The 26,775-nt window shown below is 39.0% G+C and overlaps 1 non-coding gene across 1 annotated transcript; it reads left to right on the forward strand.

Moving 5' to 3' along the window:
* The first annotated feature begins 16,889 nt into the window (after positions 1–16,889).
* Positions 16,890–16,961, forward strand: TRNAA-UGC (transfer RNA alanine (anticodon UGC)). The gene has a single exon. It is a non-coding gene; the product is annotated as a tRNA-Ala (tRNA).
* The last annotated feature ends 9,814 nt before the right edge of the window (positions 16,962–26,775 follow it).

The following is a 26,775-nucleotide window of genomic DNA, read 5'->3' on the forward strand; positions in this document are numbered from 1 at the left end:
AGCAGCCTGGGTTTTCTTCTGTTATCTGCTAGAAATTTATGGTTTTGCATTTTACATTTAGGTCTGTTATCCATTTTGAGTTGATTTTTGTGCAGTGTGTAAGGTGTGTGTCTAAATACTTTTTTTGCTCATGGATGTCCAGTTGTTGCTACACCATTTGTGGAAAATATTATCCTTTCTCTCATTGGGTTGCCTTTGCTTATTTTTCAAGATCAGTTGACTATAATTGTGGGCTTTCTATAATGTTCAACGTCTGTTTGTCTATACTTCCACCAATACTGCAGTGTCTTGATCACTGTAGCTTTACAGTAAGTCTTGAAATCAGGTAGTGTCAGCCCTCCAACTATTTTTCCTCTGTATTGTGTTGACTATTCTGGATCTTTTGCATTTCCAGGTAAGCTTTAGGATCAATTTGTTTATATCCATAAAATAACTTGGTGGGATTTTGATTGAGATTGCCTTGAGTCCATAGATCAAGTTGGGGAGCACTGACATCTTAATATTTAATCTCTTTATCCATAAACATGGACTATTTCTCCATTTATTTATATCTTATTTCATCTGAGTTTTATAGTTTTCCTCATATAGATCTTGTACATATTTTGTTAAATTTATACCTAAGAGGTTCATTTTTTAGTGCTAATATAAACGGCATATTTTTTATTTCATTGTTCATTGCTAATATATAGGAAAGCAATTGACCTTTGTATATTAACCTTGTATCCTGCAGCCTTACTACAATTATTTATTAGTACCAGAAATCTTTTTCTGAATTGTTTCTAAGATTTTGTGCATAGACAGTTGTATCATCTGTGAACAAAGCCAGTTTTATTTCTTCCTTCCCAATCTGTATACATTTTATTTCTTTTTCTTACCTTTTTTAATTGCATTAGCTGAGACTTCCAGCCTCGTTCTTGATCTTAAGGGGAAAGCACCTTGTTTTAAGTATGATGGCAGCTGTAGGTTTTTTTTGTAGATGTTCTTTATAAAATTGAGGAGGTTCTCCCTATTCCTAGTTTGCTGAGAATTTTTATCATGAGTGGGTGTTGAATTTTGTCAGTTTTTCATCTATTGATATGATCATACAGTTTTTCTTCTTTAGCCTTTTGATGCGATGAATTACATTAATTGTTTTTCAAATGTTGAACAAGCCTTGCATACCTGGAATCAGTCCCACTTGGTCATTGAGTGTAATTGTCTTTATCCATTCTTGGGTTCAGTTTGCTGATATTTTGGTGCAGACTTTTGCCTGTGTTCATGAGAGAGATTGGCCTATATTTTCCTTTCCTGTAATGCCTTTTTTTTTGGTACTGGGGTAATGCTAGCCTCATAAAATGAATTAAGTAGTATTCTTTTGCTTGTATTTTCTGAAATAGATTGTAGAGAATTGGTATCATTTCTCCTCTAAATGTTTCATAGATTTCCCTACTGAAACCACCTGGACCTTGTGCTTTTCAACTTCTTTAGTATAGACCATAAGTTGGGAACTTACTCAACAGCAACAACAACATAATTTATTAAAATTTATTGTTCAGTATTCTGTCATCTACAACTATTTTGTACATTGTGGTACCCACAGAGCAGCAGCTCATTTCAGCAGCTGATGCAGAAGTACTCACTAATCTCACTTTTATTGAACAGTACAACAAAACCTGTCACTGTTAAGTCAATGCCAACACATGACAAACCCATGTGTTACAGAGCAGAACTGTTCCGTAGGGTTTTCTTGGCCATAATTTTTATGGAAGCAGATCACCAGGCCTTTCTTCCACAGTGCCTCTGGGTGGCTTCACACCACCAACCTTTAGGTTAGTAGTCTAGCACAAACCATTTCTTCTACTAGGAAACCCTATTTGAACAATGTTGTTGTTGTTGTTAGGTGTCGTTGAGTCGGGTCCGACTCATAGCGACCCTATGCACAACAGAGCAAAACACTGCTCGATCCTGCACCATCCTTACAATCATTGTTATGCTTGAGCTCATTGTTGCAGCTACTGTGTCAGTCCGCCTCATTGAAGGTCTTCCTCTTTTCCACTGACCCTGTACCTTGCCAAGCATGATGTCCTTCTCCAGGGACTGAACCCTCCTGGCATATCTCCAAAGTATGAAAGACCCAGACTTGCCATCCTTGCTTCTAAGGAGCATTCTGGTTATACTTCTTCTGAGATAGATTTGTTCGTTCTTTTGGCAGTCCATGGCATATTCAGTATTCTTTGCCAACACCACGGTTCAAAGGCGTCAACTATTTTTCCGTCTTCCTTATTCATCGTCCAGCTTTAACATGCATATGATGCGATTGAAAATACCATTGCTTGGGTCAGGCACACCTTAGTCTTCAAGCTGACATCTTTGCTTTTCAACACTTTAAGAGGTCCTTTGCAGCAGATTTACCAAATGCAATGCATCGTTTGATTTCTTGACTGCTGCTTCCATGGCTGTTCATTGTGGATCCAAGTAAAATGACATCCTTGACAAATTCAATCTTTTCTTTGTTTATCATGAGTTGCTAATTGGTCCAGTTGTGAGGATTTGTTTTCTTTATGTTGAGGTGTAATCCATACTGAAGGCTGTGGTCTTTGATCATCATTAGTAAGTGCTTCCAGTCCTTTTCACTTTCAGCAAGCAAGGTTGTGTCATCTACATAACGCAGGTTGTTAATGAGTCTTCCTCCAATCCTGATGCCCCATCCTTCTTCATATAGTCCAGCTTCTCGGATTATTTGCTCAGCATACAGACTAAATAGGTATGGTGAAAGAATACAACGATGACACACCCCTTTCCTGACTTTAGACCAATCAGTATCTGTCCGAACAACTGCCTCTTGATCTATGTAAGGGTTCCTCATGAGCACAATTAAGGGTTCTGGAATTCCCATTCTTTGCGGTGTTATCCAAAATTTGTTATGATGCACACAGTTGAATGCCTTTGCATAGTCAATAAAACACAGGTAAACATCCTTCTGGTATTCTCTGCATTCAGCCAGGATCCATCTGACATCAGCAATGATATCCCTGGTTCTATGTCCTCTTTTGAAACCAGCCTGGATCTCTGGCAGTTCCCTGTTGATATACTGCTGCAGCCGTTTTTGAATGATCTTCAGCAAAATTTTCCTTGCATGTGATATTAATGATATAGTTCTATAATATCCACATTTGGTTGGATCACCTTTCTTGGGAATAGGGATAAATATGGATCTCTTCCAGTCAGTTGGCCAGGAAGCTGTCTTCCGTATTTCCTGGCATAGACAAGTGAGCACCTCCAGCGCCGCATCCGTTTTCGTTTGTTGAAACCTCTCGATATTCCATCAATTCCTGGAGGCTTGTTTTTCGCCAATGCCTTCATAGCAGCTTGGACTTCTTCCTTCAGGACCATCGGTTCCTGATCATATGCTACCTCTTTGAAATGGTTGAACATTGACTAATTCCTTCTGGTATAATGACTCTGTGTATTCCTTCCATCTTCTTTAATGCTTCCTGCGTCATTTAATATTTTTCCCATAGAATCCTTCACAATTGCAAATCGAGGCTTAATTTTTTTTCTTCAGTTCTTTCAGCTTGAGAAACGCCAAGCGTGTTCTTCCCTTTTGGTTTTTCATCTCCAGCTCTTTGCACATGTCATTATAGTACTTTGTCTTCTCGAGTTGCCCTTTGAAATCTTCTGTTCAGTCTTTTACTTCATCAATTCTTCCTTTTGCTTTAGCCATTTGACATTCATGAGCAAGTTTCAGAGTCTCCTCTGACATCCATCTTGGTCTTTTCTTTGTTTCCTGTCTTTTCAGTGACCTCTTGCTTTTCATGTATAATGTCCTTGATGTCATTCCACAACTCGTCTGATCATCGGTCACTAGTGTTCAGTGTGTCAAATCTATTCTTAAAATGGTCTCTAAAATCAGGTGGGGTGTACTCAAGGTCATATTTTGGCTCTTGTGGACTTGCTCTGATTTTCTTCAGTTTCAGCTTGAACTTCCATATGAGCAATTGTTCCATAGTTGGCCCCTGGCCTTGTTCTGACTGATGGTGTTGAGCTTTTCCACCTTCTCTTTCCACAGATACAGTCAATTTTATTCCTGTGTGTTCCTTCTGGCGAGGTCCAATGTGTATAGTTGCCATTCATGTTGGTGAAAGAAGGTATTTGCAATGAAGAAGTTGTTAGACTTGCAAAGTTCTATCATTTGATCTCCAGCATTATTTCTGTCACCAAGGCCATATTTTCCAACTACTGATCCTTCTTCTTTGTTTCCAACTTTCACATTCCAATCACCAGTAATTATCAATGCATCCTGATTGCATGTTTGATCAATTTCAGACTGCAACAGCTGATAAAAATCTTCTGTTTTTTCATCTTTGGGCTTAGTGGTTGGTGTGTAAATTTAGATAATAGTTGTATTAACTGGTTTTCTTGCAGGCGTATGGATATTATCCCATCACTGACAGCATTGTACTTCAGGATAGATCTTGAAACATTCTTTTTGACGATGAATGCAACACCATTCCTCTTCAAGTTGTCATTCCCAGCATAGTAGACTATATGATTGTCCGGTTCAAAATGGCCAATACCAGTCCATTTCAGCTTACTAATGCCTAGATTATTGATGTTTATGCATTCCATTTTATTTTTGATGATTTCCAATTTTCCTAGGTTCATACTTTGTACATTCCAGGTTCCAGTTATTAATGGATGTTTGCAGCTGTTTCTTCTCATTTTGAGTTGTGCCACATCAGCAAATGAAGATTTTGAAAGCTTTATTTCATCCACATCAAGGTCGACTCTACTTTGAGGAGGCAGCTCTTCCCCAGTCATCTCTTGAGTGCTTTCCAACCTGGGGGGCTCATCTTCCAGCACTATATCAAACAATGTTCCGCTACTATTCATAAGGCTTTCACTGGCTAATGCTTTTCAGAAGTAGACTGCCGGGTCCTTCCTAGTCTGTCTTAGTCTGGAAGCTCAGCCAAAACCTGTCCTTCATGGGTGACCCTGCCAGTTTCTGAATACCGGTGGCATAGCTTCCAACGTCACAGCAACACCCAAGCCGCTACAGTATGAGAAACTGGCAGACACATGGGGGACTTGAACAATACTTCACTGTAAATACTAACGTTCCAGTTATACCTTTTTTCCCTAAAATTTATACGATCCTTATCATAAACAGTTCAGCTAATAAGATTTCAAAGTGTCATGATCCTTGGTACATTATGATTTTGGGGTGCTTTCCAAACTCACTAAGTGTGCAGTAACTGTAATTGGAGTAATAGTGGTGGTCGTATACATTGCAATTTGGTAACGTGGGAAATTAAGAGGTGATCACCCTTGTTAATAAGTAAATAACTTTACATTCACTACAAAAAACATTCTGAGTGGATTTGAAAATGGCAATGTCAGACATTTGACTCAAGAATTAAGAAAGACTTTAGGATTCAAGGGCTCTTCCAGTCCCAGAGAAGTCTCTGGGTGATGCAAATGTTAACCGCTGGGCTACAAAAAAGGTTGGCAGTGTGAACCCCTGCCCCCAGAGGTCCCTTAGAAGGTAGGCCTGGCAATATGTTTTCAAAAGGTCATAGCCTTGAGAACCCTACAGAGCGGTTCTACTCTGTACACATGGCAACTGGTTTGGTTTGGGTTTTGGACCAGTCCCAGAGGCCCTTCCAGCCTTTGCTCAGTTAAAGAAATAATTTTTGAGTCCCCCCTGTTGTCTTTTTAACAAGGCAGGGGAAGCTGGGTAGATGTGTGGTGGCTCTTGCTTATTTGAAGAACTCCCTTCCTGTTCAGCATCACCCTCAATTCCAATTAAAGGCAGAAAACTAGGACCCAAATGTTAACAGTTTTAGATTATTAATTTTGTGATTTTTTTAGTTATTTAATGTTTATTTAGCTTCTAAATAAATTGAGGAAGATACTAAAGAGCATCCTCTTGAAGTCTCAAAATGAGGAAGGCAGAACAGAAAATAAGGAATTTTCTGATGACGCCTCCACAACTGCAAGTTGTAGTTTCCGCCTGCGCAGCTCCTAAGAGCCACAGGAATACGCCATTTTCCTCCCTCAGGCAAGGAGCAGGCGTTGGAATCTGAATTATAAAATCGTTCAGTGAGCCCAGACCAACCCCCCTGCTTGGTGTCTCAAGCAGAGTAAGATCGTTTTGATGGCAACGGGCTTACGTTTCAACTTTTAGTCTGAAGTTACCTTAAATCACAATGTCCAATCCACTGCTTGGTGCTGTGTCCTGTGCAAATTCCCCTCTTTCCACCTACATGCTCTGTAACGCAGGCTCTGTACCCGTGGTCTATCACACAAATATACCAGGATTTAACTCTTCCTGAGGGTTCAAAGCAATCATGGATCAACAATTTCTAAAGTAAAATGGAAAAACCTTAAATGCAAACCATTTAAAAATATATTCTGGTTCTCAAACTCTAAGCACTCTAAATCACAGATGAAAAATGGTTACCATTTCTTCAACACTGTGTTGTGTTTTGTGTATTTTCTCACATTAAGTCTCAAGAAAAACTCTCAAAAGTAAATATTCTTATGTACATTTTACAGATGAGGAAACTGAAAATTGGAAAGAAGTGAAGTAAGTTGCCCAGATTGCACAGCTAGTAAATAAGCTGGAATTTAAAGTCATTTTTCTCATTTAAAAGTTCTGGCCTTAAATACCAAATATTATTATTTATAAAAGCAAACAGTATCTGGTATGGTTTAGGAATAATAGTTCTTAAAATTGTATGATGCATGAACTTATTTGATTATCTGATGATAACTTTGGCCCATGACCAAATAAAATGAATAAATTTTGTATATACTTTCAAGGTGTTCACTGACCTCTTTAGACCCTTGGGTGTCCATGAACCACTGAAAGAAACCCTTGACTTCTGTAAATCAATAAAGAGTAAATCACAAATAGGTGTTAAGGAAACACAAGCTGTTTTGGAAACACTTCTTGATATTTGTCTTTGTTCGTGTTACTACAACAGAAATACAACAAGTGGGTGGCGTTAACAAACATTTATTTTCTCAGAGCTAGAAGGCTAGCAGTCTGAATTCAGGTGTCAGCTCTAGGAAAAGGCCTTCTCTCTGTATTCTCTGGAGGAAGGTCCTTGTCTCTTTTCAGCCTCTGTTTCTCCATTCCTTGGCAATCTTCACGTGGTGTGGCATCTCTCCTCCCAGTCTGCTTGCTTGCTTCTGTGCCTAATGTGTAATTTTGTATCTCAAAAGTGATGGGTTTCAAACACATTCTACACTGATAATGGCCTCATTAACATAACAAACAAAACTATCCCAAATGGGATTACATCCACAGGTATAGAGGTTAGGATTTACAACACATTTTGCGGGGGGACAATTCAGTCCATAACCATGTTGTTTTTTGTATGACTATCATTCCCTTTCCTTGGTTTTTTTTTTAATAACACTTTTCAGGATCAGCAGTGTATATAGCTACCAATTACTTTGTGTACCTCTAGGATTGATTGAGAAGCTGCTGTCCCACTGACAGTATATGCTGATGGCAGGTGGGGAACTGTATAACTGTTAAAATGGAAGAAATAGGCATGTGCTGCAAATTACTGATTTTACAGGGTATTGTATAAAGTGTCTGAACTTTTGGTAGGAAAAGCAAATTTTGAAAAATTTTATGTGGCATATATATGTCACAGTGGACTATGAGGGAACTCGGGTAGAATTAGTGGTACCTTGGGACAGTCCGGGTACACTTGTGGGAGGGGGCAAGAAAAACAAATCCATACTACCTACTAAAAATTCAGACACACAATGATTTAGCATGATTCCATTAATAAAAACGATATCAAAAAAAAATAATTGTGTCTTGTAATTAAAATTCAGGCATTAGAGGCAGATGGTTGGACTGGGGAATCATGAATCTGGACCAGAATGTCAATTTCAAGAAGTTATGTTTCTCTTTTTGCTTCTGGACATAAGATCACTGAAATAAATTTTGGAAGTGCTCTGTGGTGCACAAGTTCCTCTTAAATCTGATCCCAAGGAGTTCAAGATCTGCCTTTATCTATTTTAGTTGATCTTATAGAGCTCATTCCTTCATCCACTCATTCAATTAAAAATTATGTATTGAATGCCCATTTAATGCTAGCTTGTGGAAAAGGGAGCTAAACAGGTCTTGTCTACTAATACCCCTGGTGTCACAGTGGTAAAAGCACTCGGCTGCTAATCGAAAGGTTGGTGGTTGGAACCCACCAGCCTCGCCAGGAGAGGAAGATGTGGCAGTCTGCTTCCATAAAGACTTACAGTCTTGGAAGCTCTATGGGGTAGTTCTACTCTGTCCTATAGGGTCACTATGATTGGGAATCAACTTGACAGCAGTGAATTTGGTTTGCTTTTTTTTTTTTTTTTTAACCAAAGAGAAGATAAGAGCTTAATTGGGGGGACAGAATTAATCACATAATCACAAACATAAATAAGACACTGTGGCTGTGATAAGTACTACAAAACCGGATTACTGAGATTTAGAACATAAAAGAGGAATTTAGGTAAGTCAGGGAGATCAGAGAAGGAGAGACTTGAGTTGCAAAGAAAGGAAAGAACAGTACAGGAGACAGAGGCAGAGCATACAATATTTAAGGTAGAGGAAGTCAGGCAAAGTGCCTGAGACTGAAGGAAAGCCAGTATGGCTGGAGTGGAAGGACATGGCTACACCATGTCAGGCATTTATAGGCTATATTCGGGAGTTTTAATTTTATCTTAAAAGCAATCAGAATCCATGTGGAGGTGGATGGGAACATATACTCATTTCAAAATATTGATAGTCAAGAAATAAAAATTTGAAGTTTGGGATTTGTTCTCCAAAGCTGTTTATTGTTTTCTTTTTGGCAAATAGCTTTAAAATAAAAAAAAAGAGCAGAGTTTAAGCAACATAAATAGAGGTGCAAAAAATGTAAATCCAAGAAATAATCAAAGGGAATGGCATAGTGGAATCTGACAGTTTTCTCCACTGTAAAATTATTACTTTTTCCTTTTAATTTATATCTATGAGGAGATAGTTTGAGACTATGTAAATATCTCATCATTTATCTTTTACCCCTCTAATACCCACTGATGATGCCTACCTGAACCTATTATTAATATAATGATCGCCAAATGATGATTTTCTAAATCCATCATTCTACATTTGCTAGTTGACTTTCTACTGTAAGAGGAAGAACGTTTCCTCCATTTATTTATATGTACTCATGGATTCTTATTTTATTCATAGGTTATAACCCATTGCTATCATTATTTTGAGATTTCTTAATCTGCAAAATCAGAATTTGGTGTAGGAAACAGGATTCATCCTTAAGCATTTTTAGCAGGAAATCATTAAATATAGGAAATTGTATAATTACATAATCATTAGAAGAGGTTGAGAAACAGACTTTAGACCTTCAAGTATGACTCCAAAAAAAAAATCTATGGAACTAATCTACAAGGAAAACTAGTAATCAAATTGCTGAGACTCAGAACATACCGCTGTAGCTGTAGCCCAGGAAACACAAAGGTAGGGTCAGGAGACTCTTTATAACTACTTCGAAGCTTATGAAGCTGCTGACTGGACATTGTAACATGGATTATGGTCACTTCTTCTGCCACTGCTCTAGTCCTATAGAGTTAAAGATTAGACTCTGTAACACTGCTGCAGAAAAACCACATGTCCATGATCTTGCTCACTAACAGAAAATATCCTGCCTTCTAAATCTCAGAGAAGCACATCTAATAATTGGTTAGATCTCATTTGCATCAAAATCCTTAGCTTGAGGGGAGCCTGGGAAATTTTTTTTTTGGGGGGGGGTGTTTACCAGGCTCTCCAGCGTAGAAAGTCAATCAGAATAAAGTGGGAATAGATGCTGAATGCCAATTAACAATATCCAACAAATGTACACTCTTCTATTTTTTCTGGGTTGTGAAGAGACTAGGAAACAAAATTAATAAAATGCTTTTTGTAAACTACAAAATACAACATATTTGTTATTTAATTTTTTTTTTTTTCTCCTGGACAACATTTAGAATTAAATAAATACTGAAGGCTTTACCAAGTAAATTTCTTGGAACAAGTTTGTTCATTTGTTCATTCACTCACTGTTTTGTTAATTCATTTACCCTTCTTCCTTCCCTCCATTTCTTCTTTCATTTATTGGAAACTTTCAATGAAGATTTGAGCTGACACTTTCAATAATCCCAATAAAATACCATTAGCAAAGTGGAAGGGGGACCAGTAAGCAACATCATGATAAATGGAGAAAATATCGAAGTTGTGAAAGATTTCATTTTACTTGGATCCACAATCAACCCTCATGGAAGCAGCAGTCAAGAAAACAAACATATTGCATTGGGCAATCTGCTTCAAAAGACCTCTTTAAAATATTCAAAAGCAAAGATGTCAGCTTAAAGACTAAGGTGTGCCTGACCCAAGCCATGGTATTTTCAACCACCTCACATGCATGCAAAAGCTGGACAATGAATAAGGAAAACCGAAGAATTGGTGCCTTTGAATTATGGTGTAGGCAAAGAATATTGAATATAAAATGGACTGCCAGAAGAACAAACATCTGTTTTGGAAGAAGTGCAGCAAGAATGCTCCTTAGAAGCAAGGATGGAGAGACTTCGTCTCAAGTATTTTAGGCATGTTATCAGGAGGGACCAGTCCCTGGAGACAACTGTAGTGTTTTGTTCTGTACCTAGTGTTGCTATGAGTCGGAACTGACTCAATGGCACCTAACAATAGTCCAGGTTAAGAAAGCTTCAGTGACTGAGAGAAATTTTACTTGGAGTGATAATACAGAGTAAAATGCTGTGATTATGTTGCTAAGGAAACCTGATATTTCTTAGATAAAAACAACTCTTCCCTGCCTCTGAAATTTGAGATATATTGGTCACCTTTTGTGTGTGTGTGCCTATTTTCACTTTCTTCCTTCTTTTTTTCCAAACTTAATGTTAATTTTTTTAATGTAGAAAACTATAAATTATAATTTGCCTGATTGAAATCGAAACAATTGCCCATTGGCTAATGGGAGAGTTTCAGGCAAAATTTAAGTTTTCTTGTTCAAAATATTTTAAGTCAAAATAAATGTCACTTGAAGCTCATTTTAGACTGAAATACTACCTGCTGCAGAAACACAATTACATAACTCCCTTGTAGGTTAATTTTTTCAACAATCAGGGTCACCTTACACAAGTTTCACCTTCATCCAAATTATTGGTTAGACAAAAAAAAATAAAATATTTTGCTTTTTCTGATTGGTTTCATTTAGAAATTAATTTGTAGAAGCTGACTATTTTTAATAATAATTTAATCTTTATATATGATAAACATATTACAGTTTATATCTAGTTTTTCAGTTTGTCTAAAGGTCATATTCCACCAACCACCACTCCTCTGTCAGTTTGTTATCCTGTGGTGGCTTGTATGTTGCTGTGATGCTGGAAGCTACGCTGCTGGTATTTTAAATACCAGCAGGGTCACCCATGGTGGACAGGTTTCAGCAGAACTTCCAGATTAAGACAGACTAGAAAGAAAGGACTGGCAAGCTACTTCCAAAAATTAGCCAGTGAAAACCTTATGTATCCCAACAGAATACTGTCTGACTCTCTTGCTTCGGACATGTCACCAACCAAACCAAACAAAAAATCCATTGCTGTTGAGTAAATTCTGACTCATAGTGACCCTATAGGACAGAGTAGAACTGCCCCCTCATAGGGTTTCCAAGGAGTGGCTGGTGGATTTGATCTGCCAACCTTTTGGTTAGTAGCCAAGTGCTTAACCACTCTACCCCCAGGGCTCCAAGGAGAGATCAATTGCTAGAGTAGGACATCATGTTTGGTGAAGTAGAGGGCCAATGAGGGCATGGGAGACCCTAGTGGGACTGATTTGCATAATATCCACAAGAATGGACTTGAACATGCTGGTGATTTTGAGGATGATGCAGGACTGGGAATGTTTCATTCTGTTCTACATAAGGTCGCCATGAGTCGGAGTCCAATCTTTTTATTTATGTAGTTGGTTCTTTATGTCTTAAGTAGGGCTTTCCTTTACTAAATTCATGAACTTTTATATATATATTATAGATTTTGGCTGAGACAAGGACTCAGGATTCTATTTTCTTGAAACTACAGAGTTAAGATAAATATTAAAAGATGTGCCTGAAATACTTTCTGAACTCTGAAGTTGATTGGAAATCAAGGCTGAGGCCCTATGTCAAAGTGACCCATTTGGCTCAGATAACCGAGGTGCTAGTAGGATGTTCCATTCTTACCGACACGATTTCCAAGAGTAAATTTTCTCAGCTCATAATTTTAGAGAACACTGTAGCCTATGTCCTTGATCTTAATTGACGTAACAAAAGCAGTTTTTGCTAGCTTAGAAAAAGAATTAAGGAGCAGCTGATAAAAGCCCTTCACCTCTTTGCATCCATTTCTAACCAACTCTCTCCTCTTACCTGAGAGACTGTTCTTTGCCTACAATTTCTCCTCTTCACCTTCTTTGCTTCTTTCAGGCAATCAACTAATTACAAATTAGTCATACTTTTAACCAACTTATGTAGCCCTGGTGACGCAGTGGTTAGGAGCTCGGCTGCTAACCAAAAGGTTGACAGTTTGAATCCATCAGCAGCTCCTTGGAAACCCTATGGGGCAGTTGTACTCTGTACTATAGGGTCGCTATACATCAGAATCGACTTGACGGCAATGGGTTTTTACCCACTTATACTATTATTGTACTTTCTATTCAGCAGTTGACTTAAAATATGATCGTTTCCAAAATAAAAGGAATAAGAAACAAAATATTTGTTTACAGCCTGGGAGCATAGAAGTACTTGTGACAAAGATCAAAGACTTGTAAGAGGGGAGAGAGTAGGAACGGAAACCAATCTATTTTCTCAGCCTAACCTCCTCTCTTAATCCTCCTCCCCATCCCCGAAGAAAGATTATGTATAGCATCAGGGACTGGGGGTGTTGACAGTGTAAGCTCAGAAAACTTTGCAGCAGCATCATACTTGTCTTTGGAACTAGGATGCAGGAAGATGAAATCTCACTTAGCTATTTCAAGTTTAAAATGCTTAGGAATATGCAAAGCGCTAAAAGCAAACGTATTTGTTCGTCAGTATTTACCACCTAACAGTCTTAAATGAGTCCCCAGGAACAACAGAAGCTGGAGATGCTCACAGTTGAACTCAGGACCTCAGGCATGCAAAGGAAGTGCTTTACCACTGAGCTACCTCCCCACAGAATGCTCAGTGGTAGATCCCCTACGGCATACATAATTTTCTTTATGAATACTCGATCAAATTTTCCTTAAAATATATTTTGTGTGGTTTGTTGTGCAAGAATTACTTGAATTTTACTGGTCTTGAATGTCAGAAAGAAGAAACTGTAGTTTATGTAAACCAATGTCACTAACAACTAGATTCATTTAAACCTAACTAGCTCAGAACAAGCGGTTTCAAAATTGGCATATACCTATGTAGGACCATAAACATAAGTCGTTCAGATCAAAAGCCATTTGGAAAGGCCAGCATCAGAAAATATAGAAACATAGGCAGTTACAGCAAGCCACTGGGAAATTTCTTGATGTATAGTGCAAAGTCTATCTGTAAACAGAGCCAATTCAGCTGGGTAATAGGCCTCAGATACAACCATGATGCAAGGTGCCTCTAAATCTCACGTTTAGGGCCTGGAATTACCCACAGTCAACCTCTATCTAAATCTTAGCCTGGCCTAAGGGGAAAAATCTCGCTCTGCAGATTGGGTGAGTAAACCTGTATCCTGGGGAATAAAAAGTGTAACGGACATGCTGAAGATTAAAATATAAATCCAGGATATAATGCTTTTGAAATGGGTTTTAGTTGTAAGGTGGTGATCCTCAAAGTGTGGCCTTAGGTCCAGTAGTATCAGCATCACCTGGATCTAGTTAAAAACACAAATTCTTGGCCCCACCTCAGACCTAAGGAATCAGAAAATCTGGGGGTAGGCCCCAGAAATCTGTGTTTTAATAAGCCCTACAAATGATTCTAAAGTTCAAAAACCACTGGTGTAAGGCACTGATGGAGCAGTGGTGGTGCAGTGGTTAAGAGTTATGGTTGCTAACCAAAAGCTCAGCAGTTCAACGGTACCAGCTGCTCCTTGGAAACCCTATGGGGCAATTTTACTCAAGTCCTATAAGGTCACTATGAGTCGGACTCGACGGCATTTTTGGGGGTAAGGTATTGATCAAGACGGCATTTATTGTATCTTTTTTTTTTTTTTTTTGACGGTAACACAGTACTAAGATGTTTCCAGAAGAAGCCCTGGTGGTACAGTGGTTAAGTCCTCTGCGCCTAATCAAAAGGTGTCACTATGAGTCGGAATTGACTCCATGGCAGCGGGTTCAGTTTTTGGTTCTGGTAAGGTATTTCCAGCATTTAAAGGTAAAATGATATGACATTTCAGGCTTGAATTTTTTTTGAGAGGAAATCTGTTTTCGAATTTACATTTTTATAAAACAGAGTATAAATATTTGAAAAATATTAATTGAAAAAGTACAAACAGCAGTGGACATTTCTCTTGACACTTCTAAGTTCCTGAACATTAAAGAATCTATTCAGAAGCTGTAGGAAGAGAAGGAAAGAGGAAAGCAAAGATGAGCAAAAGCAGGATAAGAAAAGCAATAAAGCCAGAATAAAGCAACAGGACATAGCCGGGCACACCAAGGATAGAACTCATGACGTTTTACGTACAAAGCAAATAAGCTACCCCAGAGCTACAGCAAAGAGAATAAAGAGTAAGAAGAAGGAGGAAGGAACGTCTGTTCTGTAATCAAATCTCCTGTGACTAGATTTCTAAGAATTTGGGAAGGTCGACAGTTCCGGGGTCGTGTAATAGTTATCTGTCCGAGTCTCCTTATCGAATTCCCCACACAAACCTCTCCTCTACTGAACTAGGCCGCCACGCACCACCACTCCCTGATTCCACAAAGGGCTACCAACTTCTCGGTCCTGCGGGCATCCGGGAACCGGGAGGTTTCCTGCGTTGCATCCAACCAAGCCGCAGGCTCCCCTCTTCATCAGTCCTTTAAGTTACAGCTTTGTGAGCGGCTCAAATTTTTCTCCTACCAGAATCCAAAGACTTGGCTTTCCCAGAGCTGGTCAGCGCACCAGTCGATTTCATTCACTTAGGATGGCAACGAAGAAGGGAAACAGAGGCCTTTGATTCTCCGACCTTTGCTGTTGATTGATAAAAACACCCTTGGCTTTTGCTCAGGTCTGTCTTGCGCGGATCCAAGAATTTCACCGCTGACAGTAGCACAGCGGCACCCCGGCCGCTGCTGTTAATCATGGCCTCAGTTAGAAAATCAGTTTAAGGTAGAATCTAGTCCTTCTCCGGGACAGCAGCCCGTCGTTTGTCTGTCGCGAGGCATCCGGGGGAGGAGCCGAGGTGCAGGCAACGTTCGCTCGGCGGTGCGCGGGGCTGAGCAGCAGTCTCGGACTGACCTCCGAGTGAGCGGGACCGGAGGGCTCAGTTACCTGCACACCCCGCGGCCAAGGCCAGGGACACCCAGGACTTCCCCGCCCCCCGTCCCGCTCCCAGCCTGCACAGAAACCACTTGGGACCCCGAGGAACTGCTGCTGGTGGGTTGGGGAAAGTGAGCTTCGGGATGCAGAGATGAAAGAGCCGGAGATCCAAGGAAGTTCTACGATCAGGAGAGAGGGAAGGGGCACCTGGCCATGCTGTCATCGACTACACCTGGCAGTAAACTCGGGTCGCCGTGTTGTCGCGTCACAAACGTCCCTGCATGAAAACCCTGTGAAGCACAGTTCTATTCTGACACACATGGGGTCTCCATGAGTCCAAATCCACTAGAGGGCAATTGGTTTATGGACTTCTGCTTATATTAAAAGGAGCCCTGGTGGCGCAGTTGTTAAAGTGCTCGGCTGCTTACTGAAAATTCAGCAGTACACCAGCCACTCTGCAGAATAAACATGTGACAGTCTACTTCTGTAAAGATTGCAGCCTTGAAAACCCTATGGGGCAAGTTCTACTCTGTCATAAAGGGTAGCCATGAGTCGGAGTCGACTGGGTGGCAACGGGTGGGTGGATCATATTAAAGGGGTTTCAGAAAGTTCATCGTCCTCACCAACGGCCTTGCGCCTTGCTGGAGGAAAAAACCATTCGCTGTATTGCTTATTTTTTAGAGATTTACACTAATCTATTTGTTGTGCCCCTCTCTATTCCCAAAGGCAGTTTAGCGTTTGTCTTTTTTTTTTTTTTTTTTTGGTTTTGTTATTTTCCCGCTGTCTCTCTCCCCTTCTCAACACGGCTGTGCCCATAGCGGTCTGGGAAAGGGCAGGCCTCCCGGGCATTTTCTGGGAGACCTGACGTGCTCCAGAGGCCCCAGCAACGGCCGGACTGGCAACAGGGCAAGGCTTGCTCCAACCATGGAGAAGGGCCTTCACTGGCACGTGAACCCGGGGAGGCCAAGGAGTCTGCAACCAGGAAGAAAGGGGGTGGTGGAGGGTGAGGAATAGGATCCCTGCCCTGCACACTTGTCCCGGCAGGAAGAGAGCAGGAGTGCGAGGAAGGCAGGACGCCGGCTCCTGCGTGACGCCGCCCCAAAAGCTAGAAACGACACCGGGGAAGTAAACAGAGCATTCCAGCTGAATCCTAAAGGAGAAAAGAGGCTTTAGACTTTAAACCCTGATAAATAATATTAAGGAAAAGTATAGGGAACCTATACTTAGTAAAAAAAACAAAAAAAAAACTTTTTTTTTTTTTAAACGCTTTGTTAAATCGACCCGATTCTATTCCTATGAATGTGTATAGGAAAAGCTCCTGGAATTGTGCAGTCTGAATCATAGTATTTAGGGAACACTATTTTATTAGCCAATAATCAAAAAGAAAAGCAGCCTCACAGCTTTGGGGATGTAGCTCAGTGGTAGAGCGCATGCTTTGCATGTATGAGGCCCCGGGTTCGATCCCCGGCATCTCCACTTAAGCTAACTTTCCTCGGGATAAGATTTTGAAGAGTTTTCTCCGACTTGGCAGGCATATTCCAGCTCTGCTTAGATGGCATATTCAAACACTACTAGGAGATTTAAAACAGATGTATCAAATTACCTGGAATATTAACCAAATGCCTCCAAAGAATTAATAGGATTTATAAATCTAATATAGCAAAATTATAAGTATTTCTAAACACTTTTAAACGTCATCGCAAGTCAATAAAACGACAAGCCTTCCTCTAAAACAAGTTATGAGTGGCAATAGCTGGAATTTGTTTCTTTGTCATCTTTTCTTCCCATAGATACTGTTTTAATCACTCAGTTTACATAGTCGGGTTTACATTGTCATACAGGAAGGCAGTGATTGACTGAAGGTGGATGATTTGTGACTAGAAATGTAATTCTCTGGAGCCAAGTTCAAGATGATTCTGCTCTCTTCTCTTAAGACTTGATGCTTTATGTCAGATTTTTATCAGAACCATGTGAGCTTTTTAAGACTTTTTTTTTTTTTAAACTCTGGTCTTTCCATCAGTGTGATCTTTTTTTTTTTTTTTTTTTTTAATGTCATATATACAACCTGCTGTAAACCAATTTTTCAGCTCTTTGTTGAATGAAGCCTGGTCTGGTTCAAATGGGTGACCTAAAGGCAAATTTTCTTCCCGTCAAGACCTGTTTTATTGACACAGTCTTGTTACAAGGGGCTATGCAAATCAGGTTAAAGAATTATTTCTTTGACCAAAGGCTAGGATGAGAACAGAGATAGGTGCAGGGATACAATAAGTAATTTGCATGCAGGAGGTTCCCAATTCTATTCTTAGTCTCTCCACTTATGTCTTCTCCACCAAGGGACAAAGAGGCAAAACCTCCAGCTACTCAATCTGTCTGGTCATTTATGGTTTATTTTATTCCCTTTCCCATCTCTGTACTAGTCGTTACATTCAACCTTCCCACTTCTCAGGTACAGGTATTCTAGAAGAAGCTGTATAAAGATGCAATTTGGTGGAATTTTGGGTCGACCTTCAGAAGAGTCAGAAACATCCATAATCGGGATGTGGTTCAGAGGTGGAGCACAGAAGCCCTACCTTGGAGGACCCAGATTTAATCCCCAGCACTTCCTCTTTCCCCTTACCTCTGAAAGGCTTGGCACGGCCTGAAATCTGAAACAAAACCTAGCTTTTGGCTTTGTTCCTTTAGCAACTCTGAAAATAGATTAAAATGCCAAAAGTACAAGCAGTTAAATACAAACATTTTTTTTTTGTTTTTTATTTTATTTTTTTATTGACGTATCATTCCATGTGCAGCTGGCTCAGTTGGTTAGATGCTGACACTGAGCAGGTTTTTGATCCCTGTAAGGACCTCTTTTTTAAGTGGCAAATTTAAACTTATCCTTTCACAGAAGTCCCCAACATGTATTTACTCTATGTCCTGTTTAATATCACATGACAAATGTTTTCTCCCTTTTGGTTCCAGGAAGAAACTTTTCTATATTTAATTATTGCCCTGTAAAAAAAAAAAAAAAAGGGTCTTCTCAATACATCACCCTTGCTCTGGTGCACTAGCTATTGACCTAAGGAATGAGAATGTGGCAAATTGAAAACAGATGCCATATTCTCCTACACGCTCATGGTGTTTCTTGTGTTCTGTGAATGCAAATATAATCACACTGAACATATAAATAACTGAATACCACCTTTCTTTATCTTACTTTGAAAAAGAAGTGCAGAGGCTGAAATGAAGTCACATTGCTTCCAGTGCTGGGACCTTTTTGATGCTGCTCCAAGAGCTCTTTGGTGGAAGGGGGAGCAGCATGGGGGAGAGTAATACATGGATGAGTAGCTTATTCTTGTCATTAATCTTGCAACAACACCAAGATCTTTGGCATAGGGAAGTCCATCACTCTAACTTCTCCTCATCCTCCTGGTTTCGATTTGAAGCCAACTGCTGTTAAGTAATACATACCACACGGAACATACATAACTCAGGTAAGTTGAATTCAACCCTAAAGGACAGAGCAAAACTGCTCCATAGGGTTTCCAAGGAGTACCTGGTGGACTCAAACTGCTGACCTTTTGGTTAGCAGATGTAGCTGTTAACCACTATGCCAGTATAGATTAGGAAGGGTCTTTTCAATCAGGGGAATTTGTTCTGAGGGAAAAGTGACTGTTTCTCCTTCAAGAGGTAACTAGATACATAAACTTGCTCTCCATTTTTGCTTTATTCTCTTTGCCCTATCGGTAGGCAGAGGAGTTGTTATTATGTTTTTAGAATTAATATTTTGGTTATGCTCCTTCATAAAAATTACTGACATGACTAATTTTTAATAAGAAATTATAAAAAGCCTCTTTCTTATCTATTAAGCATAGAATAAGTTAACTGCCATCAGTATTATCTTTATCATCATCATAGTTTTACCACCATTCTTATCTAATGGCATACAGGGCTCTCCCAAGCACAATCCATAAGGCCAAAAAAAAAAAAGTAATCATTAAATCAAAATTAAAGATTTCAACAAAGATAGCTTAGAATAAATTATCACATATTTGACAGATTGGAGGGAGTTATTTGCAATATTTAAAACCAACTGTCTTTGTCATCGGAAACCCTGGTGGAGTAGTGGCTACATGCTACGGCTGCTAACCAAAGGGTCTGCAGTTCGAATCCACCAGGTGCTCCTTGGAAACTCTATGGGGCAGTTCTACTCTGTCCTACAGGGTCGCTATGAGTTGGAATCGACTCCACGGCACTGGGTTTGGTTTTTGGTTTGGTCTTGGTCATCCAGTGCTGCTGTAACAGAAATACCACATGTGGGTGGCTTTAACAAAGAAAAGTTTATTCTCTCATAGTCCAGTAGGTTGGAAGTCTGAATTCAGGGCACCAGCTCCAGGGGAAGGCTTTCTCTCTCTGTCGACTCTGGAGGAACTTCCTTGTCATCAGTCTTCCCTCGTTGTGGGAGCAGCTTGGCACAGGAACCTCAGGTCCAAAGGATGAGCTCTGCTCCTGGCGCTGCTTTCTTGGTGGCATCAGCTCCCCATGTCTCTCTGCTCACTTCTGTCTTTTGTATCACAGAAGAGATGGGCTTAAGACACTAATCTTGTAGAGCACAGCATTATATCTGCTGATAATCATCTCATTAACATCATAGTGATAGGATTTACAACACACAGGGAAATCACATCAGATAACAAAATGGTAGACAATCATACAATGCTGGGAATCATGACCTAGCCAACTTGTCAGATATTTTGGGGGGACACAATTCAATCCATGACACCAACTATGAAATAATTTCTAGAATATTCGGACAACTGTGAATCAATAATAAACCTGCCAACTCTTGACGTTATTCAAGACCTTCTGACATTACTTACTTAAATTACTTACTTTTGCCAGAATCAGTGGTGTAACATGAATTTTTTAAAACAATATTTTATTATGTTTTTGGTGTTTATATAGCAGTTTAGGGTCCTACTCAATAATTTTACACAAGTTCTTCACATTCTTAATATGAAATTTTATTGTTATTTGATTTTATATTTCACTGATTACTAATGAGTTTGAGTATTGCTTCACGTCCTTGTTAGATTCTTGTGTCTCTTCTTTTGTAAATGCCCATTAATATCCTTTGGTCATCTCATTATTTGCTTCTTTTTGCTTTTGATTTGTACTACTGGTTAAAGTGCCAAATAGTGCAGCCATCTGCAGAGAAATCTGCCAGTACTTTGACAATTATGCAAAAACATTCCCTATGATCAAATGTGATAGACACAAAGATGCTTTGCCGAGATTCCAGTTCCAGGAATAACTTGTTGCCCCAGCTGCCCAGCTTTAGCTATCAGGTCTTTCAGAGTTGTCTTAGCTGCAGAGAGCCACCTGTCCAAGGTCGCATCCTTTTGGGGCAATTCACATCAAATGACCGAAGGAGAAGGTGTATGAAGACCCTGTCATTTTAGCCAAACATGTGAGGACTTGGGTGGGGTATTTTTGATTCAGAACTCCCTCCCCATAGTGTGGGCTGAGGCTGTCAGGCCTGCATCACAGTTTGATGTCTCCCTTTGTACAATCTTGTGTCTACTCCCTGCCTTCCACAGATTAAAAAAAAAAAAACTAGATCCCAGAAAAAAAACAAACCCATTGCCGTCGAGTCGCCCCGACTCATAGTGACCCTATCTGACAGAGTAGAACTGCCCATAGGGTTTCCAAAGAGTGCCTAGTGGATTTGAACTGCCGACCTCTTGATTAGCAGCTGTAGTTCTTGACCACTATACCACCAGGGTTTCCATGTGAATCCCAAAGGTACTCCCTAATCAATATCCTGCTTCATAGAGAAACTAATCTGTGATGCCAAGGCACTATGCTCCTGTGCATATATCCTAGGAAAATTTACATATGTATGGGGCTATATGGGAGTATTCTTATTGCAACACTTGTTATAAATGGGAGGGATTTTGGAGGTAATCTTTTGTCCATCTCTGGAGGAATGGAAAGGTAAATTGTGGTAGACATACACCATGGACTACTACGGATCCATTAGAAACAATGAACAAGATATGCATATAGTCACACTGATGAATCTTAAAAACACTGTACTCATTTTAAAGGATAAGAAACATTGAATTCTATAAATCATTCTATTTACATAAAGAAAAAAATACTGTATGTATACAGAAGTCCCTGGGTGGCACAAACAGTTTGCACCTGGCTATTAACTTTCAGGTTGATGGTTCAAATCTGCTCAGTGAGTGCTGCAGAGAAAAGTCCTGATGATCTGCTTCTGTAAAGATTACAGCCAAGAATACCTTATGGAGCTTAGTTCTACTCTGTAACACATTGGGTTGCCATGAGTTGGAATCGCCTTAATGGCAGCGGGTTTTTGTTTTTTTTTTTTTGTATAGGTAAGAAAGCTATATAAGTTACAAGAAGACATACAAATAAAAAGATACATTAAACACATTCGAAGTATTACATGTGGTGGGAAGAATCTGAGATAAGAAAGGGGGAGTGAAATAAAAAGAAGCAAATACACATCATTACACAAATATGAGCAAGGACCTTCCACAAACTTATAGCATACAATGTAGTGAAGAAAAAAGCATGACTAACTCAAACCTGGTGGCTGGAAGAGGGGAGAAGAAGGGCTTCTGGGGCACTAAGGAATGTTCTGTTTCTTTATCTAGGCACAGGTTATCTGCATGTGTTCACTTTATGAAAAAACATTAAGCATGATTTGTGCACTTATTCTGTGTATATGTTATGCTTCAATGTAAAGTTTTTGAAAACACAGTAAAATAAAACTCAATGTATAGAGATATATGTGTTAATTCAGTTCCTGGGAAATTTCTATTCTTATTTCTGCCTGGAATTCATTTCCAGAATGGATTGCCCGTATAAGTATTCTATAGCGTCTAATACAGTACATCAAGATGTACCATCAGAGTTTAACAGAACTCTTTTTCATGTGTAATAATTAAAAGAGCTATGATTTTTTAACTTGTACCTTCAAAGTGGGGGATAATTATAATTTACCTAAACTCCTGATTTAGTGCCTCTACATTTAGTTGAAATTTCTCTTTTTCTTCTTTCCAAAGCTATGAGGAGTGAAATCTGGGTCATTTCATTGGAATTTTTGTTGTTGTTAGCTGCTGTCAAGTTGGCTCTGACTCATGGTGTCCTTATGTATAACAGAATGAAATGTTGCCCACTCCTGTACCATCCTCATGACTATTGGTATGTTTGAGCATCTTGTTATGGTTTCTGTGTGAATCCATCTCATCAAGAGTTTCCCTCATTTTCCTTGGCCCTCTACTAAACTCATTGGAATTAGTTCCTCTTAAAATACTCTCAAAACCAATACTGGAGACTTGCCTCTGCCTCTTCACTTTGAAGCTCCCTCTGAGGATGCCCAATACTACCATCAAGACCAGTATTGCTACCTCCTCCACCTTGAAACCAGAAGAACTAGAAGGTGTCCAGCTACTACTATTGAATCTTCTGATTAGGAATATAATAGATGAATCCTGATAAAAAGGGAGAAAAATGTGGAACAGAACCTCAAATTATTAAAGAATCTAGACTTACCAGGCCTATTGAGGCTAGAGGAGTCCCTGAAACTATGGCTCTGAGTTGCTCTTCAAACCTTGAATTGAAACTATTCTCTGAAATCGCGTTTAAACTAAGTAAAACTTTAACTCAAAGAGTAAAGATTGTTACCCTTGAGTACTGGGCTTCTTTTTTAAAAAAATTATCTATGTAAGACCAAAGGGTCAGTGACTATTTTAAAACATAGATGAGAAGGTTGAGGGGAAGGGAGATTAAATAAACGGAAGTGAAACAATTAGAACAGACATAATGAGATTGTTGACTTAAGGTGAAGAACGTAACCAATGTCACTGATCATTATGTCTAAAACCTGTAGAATGGGAGTGGGGTTTGCTGTGTATATTTTCACCAAAAATAAAATAAAAAGAGACTAGTACTGACAGAGCCTGATTTCTATTCCACACTCTGCATAGGGTAATGTGGTGCAAAACAAACTTCTTCCACTTCGTGATTTATATACATTTTAAATTTTGTGCTCAGTGTAGTTTAAAAAAGCTTTTAAGAAAACATAAAAGAGATTTCAGGAACAAATTGGTAGGATCCTTTTTCCCTCCCCTAGGACAGTGCTGCACAGTTCTGCCTTATGAGTAAGAATATCCAAAGAAACCTAAATTTAGACAGATATTTCTTTAGGAACAAACACCATTTGGATTTTGCAGTAGAGAACACTGGCCTGGGGAGAAGGGGAAATTTTACTATATATTTGTTCAGATTAGGGGTTGAAATGGCCTTGGAGACCTTTTAGCTGACTGGATTGGACCAGTTATTCAACTTCTCTAAATCTTAGTTTATTCACATGTATATCAGTGACGATAATACCTATATTTCAGGACTATTGCAAGGTTTAAAGAAGAAATGTAATAACTTGTTTTCATGAGGACCAGGCACAGAATGTGGCTTCATTATTTGGTGACTATTATTATTGCTGGCATTAAGTTGGGTCTTCTCAACTTGGAGGGATCTATTTATTTGTCTTTGATCAGCACTGCCTTCCAAACTCAGGAACTCCCCATGTGTGTGGGACTATTAATTGTTCATTGGCCAAAGTTATCTTGGAGGGTGCAAGAGAAGCCACAGGGAAATAAATAATTCCTCTAAGAAATGAATCATCTCATAGAAAAATGTCATTTAAATAGTTGTTCTCTATAAGCATGGTTTGGATACAAGGTTCACTGCTCTTAGAGAAATTAAGGATCCAGGGAATTTTTGTGAGAAATTTTTTTTTTTTTTTTTGCTGTGTATGAAAGTAGAAGTTTCTGAAACCTACTGTAGGTACAATTGTTCTTTACTGATTTTGTGTAGGAGGAGGTAGGAAGAAAGAAGAGGTAGAAAGTGGAAAAATCGTGCTCAGGAAGGACTGAGAGCCAAAACTAATGACAATGCCAAACCTAGATACTCTGTTTTTTTAGTGAGAACTAGCACATGGATGATGTTTAGCATGAGAAGAGAAAAGAAGAGGGGTAACAATCAAATTTAAGACCTTAAAATTAGGTGTTGTCCCTTGCTGTAGTAAACATCATTGTATGGATTTCCCTAAAGATCTGAGGAAGAATTTCACTGGGATATATGCCCAGGACTTGTATCACTGTGTCCAAAATATATATATTATAATAGGCTAAATAATAGCCCTCAAAGATATCCAAGTCCTCATTCCTGGAACCTAAGAATGTAACCTTATATGGCAAAAGAGACTGTAGATGTGATTAAGTTAAGGATTTTGAGATGAGGAGATAATCCTGGGTTATCTAGGTGGGCCCTAAATGTAAATCACGTGTGTCCTTTTAAGACTGAAGCAGAGAAGGAAAAGGCAATGTGTAGAATGAAGCAAGATGCTACACTGCTGGCTTTGAAGATGGAGAAAGGGGCCACCAGTCAAAGAATGGAGCCCTAGAAACTGGAAAAAAGTAGGAAAAGGATTCTCCCTTAGAGCCTCCAATGGGAGCATGGCCCTACCAACACCTTGATTTCAGCCTGATTACACTGATTTTTTATTTCTGACCTCCAAAACTATAAGAGAATAAATGTGTTGTTTTAAGCCTCCAAGTTTGTGGTAATTTTTTAAAGCAGTCGTAGGAACAAATACACACACTTAATTGCACTAAGTATCACAAGGTTGCATTCCAGGATGGCTGCAATAATTTAATTTCTCTTTTGCCAGCAGTTCATGTAAGTTTCTGTTTCCCTACACCTTTAACCACATATGGTGTTATCCATATTTGTGGTTTTTACCATTCTATGTGTCTTATTTATCTAGTGCTGCTAAAACAGAAATACCACAAGTGGATGGCTTTAACAAACAGAAATTTATGTTCTCACAGTTCAGGAGGCTAGAAAGCTGAGTTCAGGGTGCTGGCTCTAGGGGAAGGCTCTCTCTGACAGCTTTGGGAATTTCCTTGTCTCTTCAACACCTGTTTCCTGATTCCTTGGAGATCACCATGTGGTGTGGCATCTGTCTTCCAGCATCTCTCCTTGCTTAATCTGCTACTTTTATATCTTGTACGAGATTGACTCAAAACACACTCTACACTAATCTTGCCTTATTAACATAACAAAATCAGTCCATTCCCAAATGAAATTATAACCACAGGCATAGAGGTTGTCAAATAGAGGTTAGGATTTACAAAATATATGTTGGGGGGACACAATTCAATCCATAACACTGCAGATATAAAATTTTGTATTATTGTTGATTTAGTTTGCATTTCTTTGATTCCTACTACAGTTTAACATCTCCTCATATTATAAGCCTCTTAGGCATACCTTCTCTAAATTGTTTATTTCCTTGACCAATTTTTTCTTTTGTTTCCTTTTTTTTCTGATGCTATTTTATGATTTTTCTTGTTTGCTTGCTCTTTTGCATGAGATCTTTTTTTTATATATGCACTTTATTTTGTAGAGCAGATTTAGGTTTACAGAAAAATTGTGCAGAAAGTAGAGGGCTTCTTTATGCATCCGCTACCCACTGCACTCAGTTTTTCCTATTATTAACATCTTACAGGTTGGGGGTTACGTTAATGTGGTAGATTTTTACAATTGATGAATGAACATTGATACATAATTACTAACTAACGTCCTTAGTTTACATTAGGGTTTGCTCTTCGTGTTGTACTGTTCTACTGGCTTTGACAAATGCATAAAGTCATGTATCCATTACAGTATCGTATAGAATAGTTTCAAATAGTTTTGCCGCCCTTAAAATGCCCGGGCTTCATCTATTTATCCCTTCCCTCCTCTCCTGAATCCCTTGAACCGCTGATGTTTTTACTGTCTCTATCATTTTGCCTTTCCCAGAATGTCATAAGGTTGAATTATACAATATGTAGCTTTTTCAAACTGGCTTCTTTCACTTAACATTTAACATTCCTCCATGTCATTTTGTAGCTTGGTAGCTCATTTGTTTTTATCCCTGAATAATACTTCATTGTATGAATGTACCACAGTTTATCTGTTCACCTATTGAAGGACATCTTGGTTGCTTCCAACTTTTGGCATTTATGAATAAACTTGCTTATAAACATTCATATGCAGGATTTTGTGTGAATATAAGTTTTCAACTTATTTGGGTAAATACCTAGGTGTGTGATTGCTGATCTATGGTAAGCATATGTTTAACTTTGTAATAAATTGCCAAATTGCTTTCCAAAGTGGCTGTACCGTTTTGCATTTCCACCAGCATTGAATGAAAGTTCATGTTGCTCCATCTCCT

Source organism: Loxodonta africana, chromosome 1 (assembly GCF_030014295.1).
Source record: "Loxodonta africana isolate mLoxAfr1 chromosome 1, mLoxAfr1.hap2, whole genome shotgun sequence".
Classification (NCBI taxonomy): Eukaryota; Metazoa; Chordata; class Mammalia; order Proboscidea; family Elephantidae; genus Loxodonta; species Loxodonta africana.